General features: G+C 41.6%; 1 protein-coding gene and 1 pseudogene across 3 annotated transcripts in view; one reads left to right on the forward strand and one right to left on the reverse strand.

Moving 5' to 3' along the window:
* LOC126259224 (protein GDAP2 homolog) overlaps positions 1–20,310 on the forward strand; it is a 1,081,164-nt gene that overhangs the window by 444,251 nt on the left and 616,603 nt on the right. The window lies entirely within an intron of this gene.
* On the reverse strand, positions 8,262–8,379 carry LOC126261084 (5S ribosomal RNA; annotated as a pseudogene).

Genomic DNA, 20,310 nt, shown 5'->3' on the forward strand with positions numbered 1-20,310 from the left:
TGTCCCACCAACCACTCTGAGGGATCGATACTGAATCGCCGTTGAGGAGTGGGACATTCTGGACCAATAGTGCCTTGATGAACTTGTGGATAGTATGCCACGACGAATACAGGCATGCATCATTGCAAGAGGACGTGCTATTGGGTATTAGAGGTAGCGGTGTGTACAGCAATCTGGACCACGACCTCTGAAGGTCTCGCTGTATGGAGGTACAGCATGCAATGTGTGGTTTTCATGAGCAATAAAAGTGGCGGAAATGATGTTTATATTAACCTCTATTCCAATTTTCTGTACAGGTTTCGGAACCATCGGAACGGAGGTGATGCAATACTTTTTTTCGTGTGTGTATTTAATAAATCAGGTGCAGACGTGGGTTCTGATGGTAGAGCAGCAGCCCTTAAGCCAAGCTCCACAATGAAAATGTCTGTGTGATGCCCAAGGATGGAAAGACGTTTTTAGGTTCATGTCGTTGCAGTTTTACATTTCAGTCCAAGCTATTGCTGCTGGTTGTAAATTGAAGAGTAGAGCTAACAACCGAAGAGGAAGTGAGATACCTGCAGAGTACATGCATCTTCATATGGATGAATAGCAAATCATTGTACAAAAGTAAAATTACCTCGTTTAATTTTATCTTGTACACAGTTTAAGACTTGTAGCATTACTATAACATTGGTTGGCCTTCCAGTCCGCAGAGAGTATTATGTGCGTCCCTACAAGCTAGAAATAAATGAGAGTATTACAGAAAATATACTTTATGGGTTCTTTTGTATTCGAAACCACGTGAATTTTCGTGTTTCTGTAATTACATAATATATATGTCGCTTTTCATTACAAGTGCATGCTTCGGAACTCGACTAGAGACATTGAATTGTTTTCAGAGGATCATTGCTGCTCCGGCAGGTAAGTGTAGTATGACGAACATAAAAGAGAACGCAGCAGATCGGCAACGTATCTGGAATGTACACTGTCCAAACGGTGAAAAGAGGCTGCACGTCGGTTGACAGGTTCAAGTGCCTGATAAGCTTATTAGTATTGTGACTATCAATTGTTCACCCATTCTTTCGTCGTGTTACATGAGTTTAACGCGACGATCACTTTTGACAGACAGAGAATCCAATTCGATCCCGTGTACAGCCAGTGAATTTACCTCATTGACTGAGAAAAAATGAGCAACTACATTGTGGAAAATCCACCATAACATTCGGCAGAGCAGCATGCTGACCACCTTCAGTTCAACCGTCGAAAGTGCCTACAGATACAAAATTAAGCAGTGATCGACGTAGTGTTGTGTAGCTCCACATAACGTATTCCCTGCTCATTGGGGACGCCAGCAACCTTTCCAGTGCAACTTTTCCGAAGATAGGTGACTTCTCCCCTCTATCTTTTGTAACAACCGGTAAATCGCTCGAAGCATTAGAGCTCGTTTCCTGGCTTGAAATCTCGTATATTTTAAAAAATGGGATGAGAAGTTCCGCCTTATGCAAGACACTTTTTTTTTTATCACCCATACATGTTTCAGCACTTTTGTGCTATCGTCAGTGGGTTCTGTTTTTATTTTAACTGTAAATTTGTTGTTAACGTATTAACATTTGCGTCGTTTACAACATTATGTAAAAGTTACATTTATAACTTAATTGGCGAAAAGTGGGTGTAATCATAAGAAACATACCTTACATGATGTTATTGTCCTCTTGTTTTGGTAGCTGTTCTGCTACACAATATACAACTTGTCATCTGCAAACAGCAAAACGTAATTTATTTTCTGTTTGTTATGCATTTACGAACGGAAATAAGACTGTATCACGTTTTCTTTCTGTAACTTACAGTTTTGAAATTGTGGTACGTTTTCCTGTGTTGTTGGCGAAGTAAAGAGGCTTACTTCTTTGCCTGTGTTCGCGTGGCAATGCAGTTTTTTCCGATTACTCAAAACATAGGCGGAGTTTTCGCTGCCATTACGTGTTGTTGTGGCTGTGGCGTTCATTTGTTTCGTAGCGTGTTCTGCTGGGTGAGGCGCGTGAGTTTGAATTGTATTTGGTGTTAGTGGTGTGTGATGCGTACTGGGGCAGGGGGAGAGAGAGAGAGAGAGAGAGTGAGACTGAAAGAAAGAAAGAAAGAAAAGAGAGAGAGAGAGAGAGAGAGAGAGAGGGAGGATTTGTTTGTTTGTGTGTGTGTGTGTTACTTGTATAGTTCTTCTATTATGGCGACGAGAGTTTTGTTGCACAGTGATGTGTATTCATTGAGTACTTTCTTTCCTTGGGCTATTGATTTTTGGATGTGGTAGTTTTCTTCTATAGTTAATTTTTGGTATAGGCTGCTGCTAGTTTTTAGGATGTGAAGGTCAGTTTCAATATTTGTTGAGTGGTGGTTGTGTGCTACCAGGTGGTCTGCAAATGTTGATTGTGTGCTATTGCTTTTCAGTGCTCTAAGGTGTCCATTTTATCTGGTTCTGAAGGTCCTACATGTTTGGCCCGCATATACAGATTGACAGCAGTTGCAAGTAAGTTGGTAGATGCCGGACTGGCTGTACTTGTCAGTGTTGGTTGTAATTCACCCAGCAGAACACGCTACGAAACAAATGAACGCCACACAGCCACAACAACACGTAATGGCAGCGAAAACTCCGCCTATGTTTTGAGTAATCGGAAAAACTGCATTGCCACGCGAACACAGGCAAAGAAGTAAGCCTCTTTACTTCGCCAACAACACAGGAAAACGTACCACAACTTCAAAACTGTAAGTTACAGAAAGAAAACGTGATACAGTCTTATTTCCGTTCGTAAATGCATAACAAACAGAAAATAAACTACGTTTTGCTGTTTGCGGATGACAAGTTGTATATTGTGTAGCAGAAGACCTACCAAAACAAGAGGACAATAACATCATGTAAGGTCACTTTTCGTCAATTAAGTTGTAAATGCAACTTTTACATAATGTTGTAAACGACGCAAATGTTAATATGTTAACAACAAATTTACAGTTAAAATAAAAATAGAACCCACTGACAATAGCACAAAAGTGCTGAAACATGTATGGGTGAAACAAAAAAAAAAAAAAAAAAAAGAGGTGTCTTGCATAAGGCGGAACTTCTCATCCCATTTTCTTAGCAAGTACGGAGACAACAAGAACTGCACCACAAGATGATTACTCGTATATTTTGCTAGAGTAGGCCGGCCGAAGTGGCCGTGCGGTTAAAGGCGCTGCAGTCTGGAACCGCGAGACCGCTACGGTCGCAGGTTCGAATCCTGCCTCGGGCATGGATGTTTGTGATGTCCTTAGGTTAGTTAGGTTTAACTAGTTCTAAGTTCTAGGGGACTAATGACCTCAGCAGTTGAGTCCCATAGTGCTCAGAGCCATTTGAACCATTTTTTTGCTAGAGTAGACATGGAACACGCGTTTTTCGTCACCTAAGCGCAGGTGGGCAAACGGTAAAATGGCGTGTGTGCTCGCAGCCGGCCCGTGGGCGCGGGCTGACACGCAGCGCGCCTGTTGACACTTGCTGTGACGTCAGCAGCGAGAGGCGATACGGGAGGTGCGCGACACGCGGAAGTGCGAGCCGCGAACCACAGGAGCGCCGGTGCAGTACAGCGCCGTCCAGACACACTGGTGTGACACGCAACCAAATCCAGCGCAAGTGGCGAGGGCAGACAGGGCTGTAGCTACACTTGGAATCATACAGTGGTGTGCTGCTGGAGCCTCATAGGTATTTGAAATGACTACACCTGCAGCATATCCAATGGATAGTGGTGGATACACCATAGAATCCTTTTGAGGTGTTTTTAATCTGGGTGTTTGGAAATTAATTTTTTTAACTGGCCCTTCTGCAAAAATAAATTTTTTTCCTTTTTCCTATTTTTTATTTATGTTTCGCACTCTACCACCTATTTGTGACATCTCTTTATATCTGTAAAGTACTGAACAGAAATTTTGGTTGTGTCTCTATTTCAGTCTTAAAACGTGTGTACAAGATTTTTTTAGAAGACATCATTGTCGCCTTTGGGTATAGAAACTATTTTTTATGAAATCAACAGTTTCAGTTTCGCCCTTTAGCCATTTTCAGGTGTAAGATACAGACATTTTGTGCTTTAGCACATGCCAACTATTACAAATATCAGACCTCTTCACATGGCCTATCTCTATTCACTGAATATATCGACGTTTTTGGTATCTTGTGTATAAATAACACTAAACTACAGCGTATGTTCACTGTTCGCCTGTTAAAAAGTTTAATGTGCCACTGGACCTCATAAAAAAATAAACAAGAGAGATACATTCTACAGGGTAATTCAGCTGGCTGTGGGTTTTATGCAACCCACAACACCTCTCTCTTGCTACGTGTGAACTATTAGTCCTAATAGAAATGAACAGGACCTTTTTGAAGTAAATTTAATGTAGCTAGTGTCCTGTTCAATTTGTTCCGCAGGACTAGTAGTTTGCACTTAGCAAGCTAGAGAATATGAAAATCTCGTACGTGGTTTTGAAGGTGTTGTGGGTTGCATAAAAACTATTGGTAGATACAGCCTGGTCACTGTTTATATTACTAAACGACTATCACAGAATCCAGATCACACTACGGAGGCCCATTTTCAGGTTGTCTTGAGTTTGCGCAACTATTGACCGAATTAGAAAATTTAAACTGCTGTTATAACTTACTCATTAAGATGTATAATCTTATTTTAAAAGCTCAGCACAGTATGACAAATAATACTGCTAGAAACTGTGTGTTTGTCTGGAAGCAGCTTAACTGTCTTTGTACAAACACCCAGACTTTATTGATCCACTATTCGAGAATGAGAACACTAAACGACTTCCAACAATCTTTAAGCATAAATACAAACCTTTTCTAAAATTTTCTCGTCTATGAACTTAAAGGCAAATATTTCACACATCTAATTTGTGAAGTAATCAGATGTTTTAAGTTGTTTTTATATGAGAGTTCGATTCTGTAAAGCAGATTTTGCCGAACTTTTTTCACAACGGGATGGATAACTGAGAAAATGACGAACACAAACTGCATCACCATTCTGTACAATATCTGCAAAACTAAGTTCAGCTTTCCGTGCTAATCGTGGGCGAGTGACATGCAATGCACAAAAAGCAAGGACAATCAAAATGTTTATTTACTAAAAAAGTTATTAAAGAAGGCAATGTTAGTAAAAAGATGGCTACATCAGACAAGGTGTACACATATTCGGATGCCTCAAACGAAGCCGCAAAAGAACGGTAGGGAGGTTTGTGAATCTGACATTTGTCTTTCACAAAATCATCAGTGCTTGGTTTGGTATTCTTGCATCCAATCAAGAGAATTGCTTTCAAGTGTTCAACAGTCAGCCTCGGTCGATGTGCATGTAACATACTTCATTTTTGAAAATGTTTGCTCACGGTCACAAGGCGCTCCAAACACTGATACCATAAAAGTCATTTCCTTTCAGACCAGTGAGCTCCAACTGTAGCTCAGGTAGCAGATAATCAAGGTTGCAATCAAAAGGGTTCTGGAGCAAAAAAATGTCACTCTCAGTTCTGCCCAGTTCTGAAAATCTTTCCAAAAAATGCTTCTTCAAGTCAGGAGTAATCAAGGTTAACTTCTTCGGAGATTGTACCACAAGACTCTATCAAACAGTGAAAACGAGAAAAGTTTTACAGTCAGGAACCGCCTCTGGCATGGATGTGTGTGATGTCCTTAGGTTAGTTAGGTTTAAGTAGTTCTAAGTTCTAGGGGATTGATGACCTCAGAAGTTAAGTCCCATAGTGCTCAGAGCCATTTGAACCATTTGAAGTATGGCATATGTGTGTCTTACGATTTTGGGTAACATGTGGCACAAACTCCAGTGGTCGCAGGCTTCTTTCTCTATCGTAACACATCACATGTAAACCGTCGTATTTTGTAAACAAAGATGGTGTCTGACAGTTTACATATGATGTGTTAGGATAGAGAAACAAGCTTATGACCACTGGAGACACTGCTACAAGTTATTCAGAACCGTGACATAGCACACACATATGTGATACTAACACATTTGAATCCAACTGATGATAGAGGTTTAAACCTTCTTAACGTACAATAACACTGGGTTCGATGTGGGGAGGCGGAGGGGTGAAGTGGACTGCGGTAGTCGTCATGGGGTTGTGGACCACTGCGGGTGCGGCGGGGACGGAGCCTCTCCGTCGTTTCTAGGTCCCCGGTTAACATACAATACAATACGATCGATTACATTCAGTCGAGATTGCTGGCACTAGCACAGATAATCTCGCAGCCGATGTCACGTGATGACTGTGGTGCCCCCTACATGGCCCATATATTCGGCGCTCCGTCGGGTTCTGGTTGGAATTTGCCACTTTACCTCTGAGGATGTCTCCTGTAGCCGGAGAGGAAACTTCAGGAGAAAGTTTTGTTCATCGACCGCGGCCTATTAGTCCGGAAGTTTTAAGTGATGTCTAAATAAGAATTTTGAAAACGAAACTTTATCTATTGTAAGTACTAGGACTTTTATTACTTACTTAGGATTAAATATGTTAAGTTACTAATGTGAATGAAGGTGTATGTGCAAACTAATGTAATAAATGAATGTTGCTAGGTTCGTTGAGTGAGTATATATTAGGATGAGAACTGCAGCTGTACAGAAAGGGGGGGGGGGGGGATCATGCCCAAAGGGAAATTTGTAAAGTGTAGCTAGCAAATTTATGGTACTCGGAAAAGAAGAAGCGTCTTACGATGATTCTATTATTTAAAGAGCGAATTATTTCAATATTTGTGGAGTTTTCTAAATTTTGTTAATTTAATAAACTGTTCATATAATGTATTAGTTTGTGGTTGATTAGGTGTAAAAGACGCGGGATTGCGCAGTTTACAGTGTTCTTCGGCCCTTTGTGTTTGTCACCCTTTGAGACATCATCACAGGGGAATTGAGCTGTCAGGTAATGGTAAGAGTTACCGGGAAGAGAATTCACGGCATCTCATTAGAAAACAAAATAAAGCGTACGGAGAACCAAATCTGGCCAGAAGCGCACCCACTTGCCTATGACACTCTGGGGCCTTTGGTACCAGCAACTTAACAACTACGGAAGACGAGCGGAAAAGCAATTTTTCATCCATTTCTGCTGCGGTTGACAACCGTGACAAGCTTCCGCGGTTTTCAGCCATCGCCCCTCTGTAGGTGGAAGCCCTGGGAGCGCGTTTAGCGGAAATGTCAGTTTCCGTTGAAACTCAGCTCCATTCTCCTTTGTCTGCCTTGGTGTTTATAAAGTCTGCCTGGCCCATTTTCACGTTTACACTCTTTTCTATTCCGTCTTTCTTAATATTTAATAGTCTGTCCAAAATGTACCCCTAGGAGAGGCAATCTTTCACAGCCTAAGCAATATTTCGTTTTCCATGAAGATTGCACGGTAATAAGGAAAAATAGATAGCACTATTTCGGGGCACAGAGCGGTCTCGTTCTTCCCAGATAGACTCCTACAAGAGAAACGACGCAGTATTTTTCTCTCCAGATTGCAAGCCTCCTCCTGTGATCTTTAGTTGGAAGGCCCTGCCCGAAATCCACCAAAAGTTCTGAATTGGGGAGAGATCCAGCGACGTTGCTGGCCAGGGTAGCGTTTGGCAACCACGAAAACAAGCAGTAGAAACTCTCGCCGTGTGTGGGCGGGCATTATCTTGCTGAAATGTAAGCCCAGAATGCCTTGTCATGCTTTCTTGTTATGAAAAGAAATGGCACTCCAGGACTTCACTCCTGATTGTCGGCAGACGACAGTTAGGTTGGTATCCCACCGCTATCTGGGGCGTCTCCAGAGACGGTCATCGGGACTCAGTTCAAAGCGGATCTCACCACTGAAGACAATTCTACTCCAGACAATGAGATTCCAGGCCGACGCCCCGGACAGCGGTGGGATACTGTAACACCGAAAATGCAGATAAGACACCTTCTGCACCAACAAAAAATTTTCGCCGTTTAATATCCGTCATTAACTTGTACTGTACTTCTAACTCTGAAACTGTAAGCTTTATTACAGAAACTATATTTAATATGTAATGGGTGTAAGAGTATATTTATTTGTGAATGTATATATAGCACTCCGTCTTAAGGCCACAAGTGGCACATCGGGACCATCCGACTGTCGTATCATCCTCAGCTGAGGATGCGGACAGGAGGGACGTGTGGTCAGCACACGGATCTCCCCACCGTCATGATGGTTTTCTGTGACCGGAGCCGCTACTATTCGGTCAAATAGCTCCTCAGTTAGCATCACGAGGCTGAGTGCCCCCCGAAAAATGGCAACAGCGCATGGCGGCCCGGACGGTCACCCATCCAAGTGCCGGCCACGCCCCACAGTGCTTCACTTCGGTGATCTGACGGGAACCAGTGTATCCACTGCGGCAAGGCCATTGCCGTGAATGTATATAACTGATTATAATTGTGATATAAATATTGTAAATTGGTGGATAATAGCCAACGGAACTTTATTTCAAAATGTCGATAGCAATTAAGAAATGGCAGTAGCTGTGCAGGTGTTTGTCTTTGCGTGTGGAGAATCTTTGTCGCACTGCAAGCAGAGAGAAGGGGACAGCTTGAGTCACGAAAGAGGGTGGAACTGTTTGTTGGGCGCTCCTGCAGACCCGGTGTGCAGCTACAGTATAATCGCGCCAATGTGAGCGCATCTGCTTCGTTAACCCGCGAATATTGAGAGCACGGTCGGAGTGGACAGGCGGAGGAAGCTCCAATTCTTACTATCGTCTGTTTTATAATTTACCGTCGCTCTGGAGAAGAGTGGTGGTTCTCAGCCAGCAGCAGCAACAGCAGCTCAGAATTGTCGTCGGCTACATTCTTCGTCTTACGGACAGCTACAACTTCGTAACATTGTTAACTGAGTATAACTAATATAGTACAGGCATTTCCCAGTGCCATTTCTTCCACAAAGTTTGACTAACTTTCAACTTTTGTGAATAATAACCTCCAATAGTTAAAACTTGTAGCGCACCTGTGTTGTCATTGTCCTCAGCCATTGTTACCAAGCAGAGTCTCTTTCCTTACCCAAGCAGTCACCGAGTGCCATAAAAATACGAAAATTGATTAACTGTTTACTGTCAGTTTTGTTTGTTTGCTAATGACCAGTTTCAGACAAAATTTTGCTGCCTCAGAAACTGTTCATTCTCTTATTATATAACAGAGGCTTAACGGATTTGCAGTTTTGAGTGTTAACTTGACTCAAAGTAACGTAAAATTTCACTGGCAAAACTAATCACTAAAGGTACGGACAAAGAGTCCGCAATTTCATTTATTCTGTATTTAGCTTAGCGAGCGAATTCTGCTGGCTTGGTAAGTACCTTATTGTTATGTTAAGCCGGCCGCGGTGGCCGAGCGGTTCTAGGCGCTTCAGTTCGGAACCGCGCGACCACAACGGTCGCAGGTTCGAATCCTGCCTCGGGCATGGATGTGTGTGATGACCTTAGGTTTAAGTAGTTCTAAGTCTAGGGGACTGATGACCACAGATGTTAAGTCCCATAGTGCTCAGAACCATTTTTTGTTATGTTGAAAGGAAATTCAGTTGCTCATTTGCTTATATTCAATTCAGTAAAAGTGGATTGCTTGACTTTTTCCAAATTTTGCATTATGTTACGCTGAGGTTACTGAAAGTCATTTCTTTCGTAACAAAGTTTCAATTACATTAATTTACTTAAACAGCAACTTCATTTGTCTTTGCTTTCAAAATTTAGTATCTCAGAGTAAGTAACTGCAAACTCAGTGCTTTCTGATTCATTAGTTTTCTCGTCAACTGTTATGTAGTGGAAAAGTGTGACTACCTTCTGTTGCCATGCCAGTGATAATTTTATTTGCCAGTACCTTTTTTAAGTTCTGGATGTTCATTACTCCTTTTCTGCTAATCAATATTTTTTGTATTATCAGCACCCTTTCCCCCCTGTGTGGTTCGTGAGCGATTTCACTGTATTCCATCCATTTCAAAATTGTTGTCAGTATTTTGATTAGGTTTAGAACAGATTCTTCCTTCATAAGGTCCGTTGTACTCTTTCCTCCTACTAACCGGTATTATTTCCCTTCGGTAATTGGAGCCGGCCGAAGTGGCCGTGCGGTTCTAGGCGCTACAGTCTGGAACCGAGCGACCGCTACGGTCGCAGGTTCGAATCCTGCCTCGGGCATGGATGTGTGTGATGTCCTTAGGTTAGTTAGGTTTAATTAGTTCTAAGTTCTAGGCGACTGATGACCTCAGAAGTTAAGTCGCATAGTGCTCAGAGCCATTTGAGCCTTCGGTAACGATAGAGTAATTTCATTAGGCATACGCAATCACAGTCAGTTATATCGCAATCCAGTAGGCTGATTAGGGAGAGGGAGATAATAGTATCAATCTGACTGTCACCTGCCATATGACCCAAGCACCACGAGTGGTGTGCCATTTCTGTTAAACTGTTAAATAAAAAGTAAATTTGCTCAAAATTGCAATATCACTAGCAAAAGAATCTGTTGTAGAGCCGGTGAAAGATAAGAATTTATTCTAAATCCTAAACGAACCTTCTGAGATGAAATCAGGAATAGTATCCTTTTACAAAATTTTCATATAATTCAGTAGATGCGTGTTTCTAACAGGGCACAGTTTCAATACGCAACTGTAGTGTCCTGCTGTCGGCAGAAAATCACTAACACTCACTTTCAACACACTTTATTATAATTAAAGAAAAACGCCGTCTTGGCGTACACTAAGTGTTAAACGCATGAACAAACAGAATAAAACTCAACTCTTGTTGTGGCAAACCAGATAAGGAAACAAGACAATGGAAAAAAAATTCTGACCAAAATCTACACTAAAAAATACAACGTGCTGCTACAATGCTACGGCGAATGAATATAGTGCTAGGGCTGGCGTAAGTACTGGCTGGAGCTGTTCCTAGCGGTTGGTAAACATTGCCAGTATGACGGTCTAGGCGTGCTTATGAAGCACGGTCGGCTGAGTGCTACATGAATCATATGAGTTCCGATTGGCGCAATACTGTCACATGTTGGCTGGCGAAGAAGTTCCATGTTTATTTGGAAAGTCTGTTATTGTTTCTGTCCGTTGGCGATGTTTCTCTCGGCGCACCTGAAAGGGGTTCGGCAACCCATCTTGCGTGTGATTGTTTGATCATGACTCCAGTCATAACCATTCTTTACATTGTTTCGTATACACAATCAGATTCCGTTTAGAATTTCCAGCGGGATTTTTGGCACGCACATAGTTCACAGTTAACAAGAAAAACTTTAAATGTTTCAAAGTGTCATTAAAACAGTCAAAAAATTGTAACGAATCCTAGAAAAATACCAGCTGTGTTTATCACTGAACATGTTCCCTTTACTTGCTTGACAGCCAGCCCACATGGATGATAGACTTGACAGCTGGACTACTACAGGGAACATTCCCACCAGATGAAGGCGCCTATTCACAGAATTACCTTACCTGCTGTCAACAGTTGAGTTCAAAGGTAGAATCAGAAAATGACGGGAAGCTGAGGAGGGAAAGAGAAAGAGGTGCTCGCGTAGCCATAGTTTGCAGACCTGTGTTTACAGAGATAATACTACTGAGGAGAACATGGCAAGTGCCATAACCAGACTTCCCAGAAACTTCGCTCGGTGGAAGAGGAGTAAAAATAAGCGAACGCGTGCGTCGGTTTATCCGTAAACACTCGATTGTTTCTGAGAAATCGACGGTTGAAGTTTTCGATGTAACTTAGATGCATAGCGCGCAGTAATCTCAGCCGAAATGGTGGCGCAATGGTTAGCGCCGCTGCTTCACTCTTGCCCCCCGTGTGTGAAACCCAGTCATTACTTGTATTTTTGTTTTTCATTTACCTGCCCATGTCCGTAGAAGATTACTGCGCGTATGTATATTGAAATAATGTTGTTCTTACTCGTCTACTGACTGTATGTCTGCTGATGAATAAAAAAAAGCAATAAACAAATGAGAAAGTTATTTGAAACTGTATTCGGTAAAATTCCTCTGTGTATCTTGATTCATAATCGGTTGCAAGCCCCAGTTTTCGGTACACTGATCCGTTATGCGTGGTTGCCACGAAATTGTTGGCAACACGTGAAATCTTCAGAATGTTAACGACGTTTCTTTCCCGAATGAGATTCATACGAAGAAGTGCCACTGTGGCAAATCTGCTTTCGCGCGATGCTCTTATTGTTCGGAATTTCTATATTCCGAATGTTCCGAAGATTGGTATCATCCAAGGGAATGCACGAAATCTTCTTGAAGAATAAACATACGAATATAACGATTGATATAGGAATGAATTATAAGAATATGAGATCTAAAAATATTGCAACTCGTGAAAATACGATACACATGCATATGACGAGTATATAGTAAATGTATGACACTTATTGGCGTTTTAGAAATAATATGTCTTCGCATCTCCTAGCTTGATAAGAAACATTTGCGTAGCAACCTTTTACGGACATGGATAGATAAATAAAACAAAAAGTGAAATAAAATAAATGAAAACAATGATCGGGTATCGAACACGGGACGAAAAAATGAGAGGTCGCTACGGTAGCCACTGCGACACCATTTCAGCTGAGATTTCTGCGCGCTAAGAGGCATCTAAATTACCTCGAAATCTTTGACCGTCGTTGTTTCAGAAACGGTCGAGTATCTACGGATAAGCCGAGACACGAGTTCGCTTATTTTGACTCCTCTTCCACTGAGCCAAGTTTCTAGGAATCCGATTATGGCACTTACCGTATTCTCCTCGTAAGTGGAATACTAATAATGGCGAGTGCACAGTTGGAATTTATATAGTTTAAAGTATTATTCTTGTAGACCAAAAAAGAAGGTAATAGAACTGTTTGAAATGTGGAGCTACAAAAGAATGTTGAGAAGTGAACTGATAAGAAACGTGGAGGAAAGTAAAATGTGGAAAACAGTGACAAGAAGAAGAGACAGGATGACAGCAGAAGCTTCGGTGTTAACTGACAGAGCTGTACAGGGTAAAAACTGTACGGTTAGACAGACATTGGGATACATCAAGTAAATAATTGAGGATGTAGGTTGCAAATGTTATTCTGAAATGAAGAAATTGGTACACGAGAGGAAGTGTTAGGGAGCCGCATCAAACTAATCCGAAGTCTGATAACTGAAAAAAATCGTTAAAGCAATGCACTAAGCATTAACGTGATCAAGTTATTACAATTGTAGGAAAACATTGTTAATGTTAGTGTTATTAAATACTGGGCAATTGTGGTACTTCAAAACTTAGGGTGACAGTAAGTTATATTGGGCGCGGAGGGACAAAAAAAGAAACTGGATCCGTACTTGTTTTTTGCTACTGTCGACATTCTGCACGAAATTATAAATTGGGTGTTGCATTGGAATATTCTTACCCATTCCAACGTTGAAGTGGTACCGGAAAGCGTACTGTATCGTTAACCGGAGTCGGTTTTTTGGAAGATCGTTTCGACTGTGGAAATACGATGGGATTTCAACTAGCGCCCAACAGTATGAATATTTTGGACTGCCGCCCACATCATCTGAATTACGTCGTGGGTGTAGTTGATGAGCTGCAAGTGCTAGGGGCTAGGGAGTTTACCCTGTATAAATATCCTGGCTGTGAATTTACGCGGTGTAAATAGCACCACTAGTTAGTTTCCATTTTACTGTGTTACCAGCAAGTACATTTCTGCCTCCTGCTATCATTTCTGCCTATCTGCTCTTCACACTTTCGACTTAAAGCATGTTTTTCGCCGTTAATGGCAATATCAGTATTGACGTCATGACCGTTGTTTGTGATATATGGTGTATAAAAGTTGTGTTAAGATGTTTGGGATGAAAGAAGTGCAGAGTCGGTGCTGTATGCGTTTTTCGTATTATTGTCGACTAAAAGTGGTGAAAACGTACACAGATGTCAAGCTCACAGAGTAAATGGTTCATATTTGTTAGCATCCAACTAACAAAATTATCACGATATCTCTACTGTTCTGCACTTGATATACGTGGTATCTGTAAGTTATATAGACACACCATAGAACACGCCTAATTATGAGGCAATAAAATAATTTGCAAGAAATGTCGTAAAATGTCTCACTCCTCACTACCAGTGCAATTGGAAATTAAACGTCTATTACTCACGCAGTTTCATACAGTCAAGCCAGGACCGTATGTTTTACCCTTTTCTAGTTAAGTCAAGTTCTGGTGTGTAAATCAAAGTTTTTATGTTTAAATTCTCTCCAGGATCATTTACTCCATTTTTAAGCGATTGTTGCGCCTTTGAGCGCGCTGTTGCCTTTAAATGTACTGAAATTTAAAAAGTCCGCGTAATAGCGGATCAAATGGGGATCAACGATAATCCTTTTCGCCTACGCAGCAGCTGTTCTAAATTGCTGGAAAATCTCAAATAAGTGGAAATGGAGGTTATCGTCTAATAAATGAATACACTTACGCCCAGTGTTGCTATACAATGTATTAAGAAGCGTAACTACGATACATTTACCACAATTTTGACATATAAGTCCAGATAAGAACAATGGATCTTACAACAAATAAATCAAAAGTAGCTCGATATGACATACGAGCAACAAGATCCAAACCAAACGAGCAATAAAGATCAGTAGAGACAGAGAGTCTAATTGTGAGTTGCTATTTATACACTATTTACAAAAGCAGCGATTCTTGTGTGTCTGCTTGCATCTACGTCTCTTTCATCGTCTTTCATATAATTAATATCTGACATAATTTACAAACAGTATCCCTACATCAGAGTTTGTTCATTTTTATACGTTCAAAAATATTGTTTATTATTTTTTAATGTCACTTTTTCTACACGTTATGTATGATGTATTGAAATCACTACCCAAGGGACGCAACAAATTGCACCTCAGGCTTACATTTCACCGTAAACGTACATGTTTTTCAGCACAAGTCGTAACTACATAGGGCTCCTAAATGGCGATCGAGCGGGATGGCGAAATGGCTAAAGATACTTGACTTAACAACAGCAAGCGCTGCGGGTTTCAAATCCCATTTTCAGACTCGGGAATATACAAAATAACATGTCAAACTTGCTCAAGCTACTACATAGAACAACCTGGCAGATATTTTCAAATTACATACACTGAACACTTCAAATGTTACACACATAATCAGTTTACAAAAATCAGAAATAGCAACACACACAGAAAACAGTGGCCACCCATTCGAAATCACAAAAGAAGGTCTAAAGATACTCATCACTCCCAGAAATGTCATAAAATGGATTTTATGGAGGAACTTGAAATTTCTGTGCACCACAAAAAGGAAGGAGAAAAAATTCTCAATGACAAACTACACAATGAATCAGTTAATTTCTTCAAATGTTTCTCCTGCTTATAATAACTGTAACAAATTTCATAAATACATATATTTCCTCACTAGAAAAATGTAATCGATAGTTTAGTAGCCAATAGTGATAGAAATACATTTTATAATTTGCAACCTTATATAAATACATAATGTAATCCAAAAACACTGTAACAACTCTTTCTACGAACTCGCTGCGAAGCCATAGCATCGTAACACCTTTGGAGCATGTTTTGTAAACAGACAGTGTAAGTTATCATTTGCATGTGTGTGATAATCTCTGTAATGTAGGAGACACAATACCTGTAAGTACACAAACAAAAATACCATAGCTAACAATAGCAGTAGCATTTAAAAACACCCAAAGATTCGTATTGACCAATTCTACGATTGCTGTCTAGCTTCAAAAAGACTCAAGAGAGGCAGAAAATCACAAAAATGGCTCTGAGCACTATGGGACTTAACTTCTGAGGTCATCAGTCCCCTAGAACTTAGAACTACTCAAACCTAACTAACCCAAGGACATCACACACATCCATGCCCGAGGCAGGATTCGAAACTGCGACCGTAGCGGTCGCGCGGTCCCAGACTGTACCGCCTAGAACCGCCCGGCCACTCAGGCCGCCAGAAAATCACACATGCAAACATTACCGAACATATTCATGTAAAACAATGTACAAATGCACTAGATAAAACGAATAAATTCTCGAGACGCATTGTGCTAAGCATCAAAAGATAAGTAACAGGTGCAGTTTTCTTTATTTAAATCACGAACGGAGAAGTTGCTAGGCTGTTCACGTGCTACTGTCGTGAACCTCTATGGAATTTGGTTTAAAGACGGTGAAGCTATGAGTGGGAGACAATGTGCTGGACGTCCACGCCCGAAGCTCTTCACGAAGGTCCCGCCAAGCCTATTTTATTTTTTATTTTACGCGTTTAGTTCCGTAGGACCGAATTGAGGAGCAAATCTCCAGAGTCACGGAACGTGTCAGTACATGAAATTACAACATAAAAGTAATAACAGATAAAATAAAATGTTAGTGAACCCACAAAAGACAAGCCATGAGTTTATGTAAACGCAATAAACAATATAACACAGTAATCAGCATAATTTTTCAAGAAAAAGGAAAAAGAAATGACACATGAGGAAGCTCTTCAGTTTGTTTGAAAGCACGTAGACTACTGACAAGATTTTTGAATTCTTGTGGTATCTTATTGAAAATGGATGCTGCAGTGTACTGCACACCTTTCTGGACAATAGTCAAGGAAGTGTGATCCAAATGCAGACTGGATTTCTGCCTAATGTTAACTAAGGGAAAGATGCTAATTCCTAGGAATAAGCCGATGTTATTAAGAATAAACGACACTAAAGAATGTATATATTGAGAGGCCAATGTAAGAATACCCACACTAGTCATCAGGGGTCGACAAGAGGTTCGCAAAATTTCACCGCGTATTGCTCGAACCACCCGTTTCTGAGCCAAAAACATCCTTTGAGAATGGGAAGAGTTATCCCAAAATATAATACCATATGTCATAAGCGACTGAAAATAAGCAAAGTAGACTACTTTTCGTGTCGAACTATCACTTACTTCAGATACCGTTCGACTACTAAAAATCACACGACTCCAAGAGAGTCATGTCATTCCCTGTAGAAACCAAGTTTTTATTTCATTCACCAGCAATGCTCGGAAAGTGATTGTTAAATACTGTTCACATATCTGACTTATCAGTAACAGAAACATTTTTACTACGGAGTGACTTTATATCGTCGACCTTGCCCTGCTTACCAAACACTTATTTCACCGCTGACCATATGGTTTGAATTTTGTCCTGTGAATTAGCTATTCTATTTTGGTACCACAATTCTTTGCCTGTTTGTAATGAGCTACTGTAACTCGAATGTCACTACTTCTAATATTTTGATATGATCCCTACTTTGTTGTGCATGATATCCTTATCACTTTAGTCAATCACCCAGGCTGCCTTTTACTGCTAGTACCCTGTTTAGAATGTTCTAATGGAAAGCGACTTTCAAAAAGCATGAGAAATGTGTTATGGAAAGCATTACATTTGTCATCTATGTTATCGGCACTATAAACATCGTGCAACTTTTGTACCTTAACATGGTTTAAAACACTCTCTATTGCCGTTGGATTAGCTTTCCTACATAGTTTGTAATTATATATAACATTTGTTTGAGTAAAAAGAAAACCTTTTAATGTTAAAATTTGTGTATCATGGTCTGACAGGCCATTCACCGTTTTGCCAACAGAATGCCCATCTAGTAATGAAGAATGAATAAAAATATCGTTTATGGCTGTGCGACTAGTCACCTGCACACTGGTTGGAAAAAAACACCGTCTGCATCAGATCATATGAATGTAGGAGATCTTCCAACATCCTTTCCCTTGCACAATCATATACAAATTTAATATTGAACTCAACACATATAACTAATTTTTGATACCCCCCATAAAGTGAACCAAGAACCCTCTGTAGCTTGAGCAGAAATGCTCTTAAGTGAGAGTGAGGAGACCCATAAACAAGAACAAGTAAAAAATTAGTTTCACTGAATTGAACTGCCACTGCACAACATTCAAATAACTGGTCAGTGCAGAGCCGTGATCCGTCTACAGACTCAAATGGAATACTAACCACAGAACATGGAGGTCGGAGACTTAATTGCTGTGTAAAGTAGGATAGACGGTGATATATTGCAGATCTGATCACAATCGTGAAACTCTGGTCCAGGCACAAGTGTCTCGGAGCCCACTGTTCAGCTCACATTGTTTAACATGGAGCTCAACAACGGATGGCACCTACGTGGTCTCTTGTTGACCTAGCGACAACATAAATTGCGCTTAGAGAGGGTTTAGGATCGTCGATCCATGGAAAGATATAACCTGGTCCGATGAACCACGTTCATGTTTGCACTAAGTCAGTGGTCGTGTCTGGACAACCAGCTATCCAAGCGAACGGCCGACCGAGACGTGCAAGTACAACGGACGTTGGTTGTTGAGGGCAGTGTTATTCTATGGGCGACATACACCTCGGCTTCCATGCGACCTTCGGTAGTAATCTAAGGCACTATGGCTCTGTGGAATACGTGAACAGTACTGCGGATCGCCTGCATCCCTTCATGCTTGATGTCTTCACCGATGGCGGTGGCATCTTCCGGCAGGATAAGTGTCCATGTCACAAGGTCATAATCGTACAATGGTTTGAGCAGCGTGATAGTGAATCCACGTTGATGTCCTTGCCACTAAACTCGCCTGATCCGAACCCAGTACATCACCAAGCGACGTGATGCAGTGGTTAGTACACAGGATTCGCTTTCGGGAAGATGGCGGTCCAAATTCACCTACGACCGCCCATATTTAGGTTTTCCACGACTCCCCTAAATCATTCCAAGGAAATGCCAGGATAGTTCCTTTGAGAGGACTCGACCGATTTCTTTCCCCATCCTTGAACGATGTGACCTTGTGCTCTCTCAAATGACCTCGATGTCAACGGGACGTTAAACCCTAATCTTCCTTTCTTCCCATTGTAACCATCAGGCACAAGTGCCACGCCCACAATCAACCGGCCTATGTTTGGACAATTGGTTCCACATATCTCTAGAATATTCCAAGGACTTGTCGAATCCATGCGAGACAAAATCGCTACTGTACTGCCTCATAAAGATAGACCAACACACTATTAATGAAGCGGCCATAATTATTTGGCTCAACAGCCACCTGTCTAATGGAGGTAAAAGTAAACAATTCCTCCTTCCAGTTCTGCAGAGCGCTGTGTCTCCAATCGTGAGAGGGACAATACAGCGTTTGTACACTGTTCAGTCAATATGGCTCGGAGCCCAGACAATGTGCGCATTGTCACTTTACGGTAAGAAGGTTTATCAGCACGATAAATTTCCGGTGTAATTGGCGTACATCAGAGCGACGTCATTCGAAAACGCCGTCGCTATCGTGATATGCAAAACAGTGAAGATTCTGTTTCATAGTAGTAATCTACCGTCCTTCAGACTAACTAATCACCACTATTCACAAATTATTGCTCGTAGATACCCCGAGTATAATGCAGCAAAACGCCTCGCTGCCTTTCTGGAAGCAATAGCGCGTGCTGTGGCGACGCAGAAAATTTGCAACCATCTCCACACGATCGGTTTGGCCCCTACGCCTCCATCACGAACGGCTGGCACCGTGATGTGTGTAAAGTGATTGACGGAACACATCGGTGGAAGCTATTTCAATGGTGTCTAGTTCTCTTTACTGACGAGTGCAGTAATGGCCTGATACCTGATGAAGAGAAGAAGGCAGTCAAATGCCAACGCATGTCTGAGGTATGCAGTCCCGCAGTTCATTAGGGACGTCAATCAGTCTTGTTTTTAGCCGGTATCACAACCACACTGCTGTTCGATCTATTTGGCAACATTCATCATAAACGAAAAACATTTCCTTTCTTTCGACTGTCGAGCAATTTGTCGTTGTCACAAAAGCACAGCACAGACATAATGGCTTCAAGAGCACTGGTACACTGTCCACTCACATTGATGTGGCCACCTGTTAAAAACCCGTGTAACCACCGTTAGCGCTACGGACCGCTGCGAGACATGCTGGGAGGGAGTCACTGAGGTTCTGGTAGGTACCGACAGGGATGTCGACCCCTTCTGACTCCAGTTCCGTGGCCAGCTGTGCTAGGTTTCTTGACTGAGGATCCATGGCGTGAACATTTCGATGGAGGCGGTCCCACAGATTCACGATTGGGTTTAAATCCGGGGAGTTTGATGGTCAGGGACATCTACATGGATACTCCGCAAATCATATTTAAGCGCCTGGCAGAGTGTCCAACGAACCACCTTCACAATTCTCTATTGCCGCGCGGGATTAGCCGAGCGGTCTTGGGCGCTGCAGTCATCGACTGCGCGGCTGATCCCGGCGGAGGTTCGAGTCCTCTCTCGCGCCGGCCGAAGTAGCCGTGCGGTTAAAGGCGCTG

The sequence above is a fragment of the Schistocerca nitens genome, chromosome 5 (assembly GCF_023898315.1).
Source record: "Schistocerca nitens isolate TAMUIC-IGC-003100 chromosome 5, iqSchNite1.1, whole genome shotgun sequence".
NCBI lineage: Eukaryota > Metazoa > Arthropoda > Insecta > Orthoptera > Acrididae > Schistocerca > Schistocerca nitens.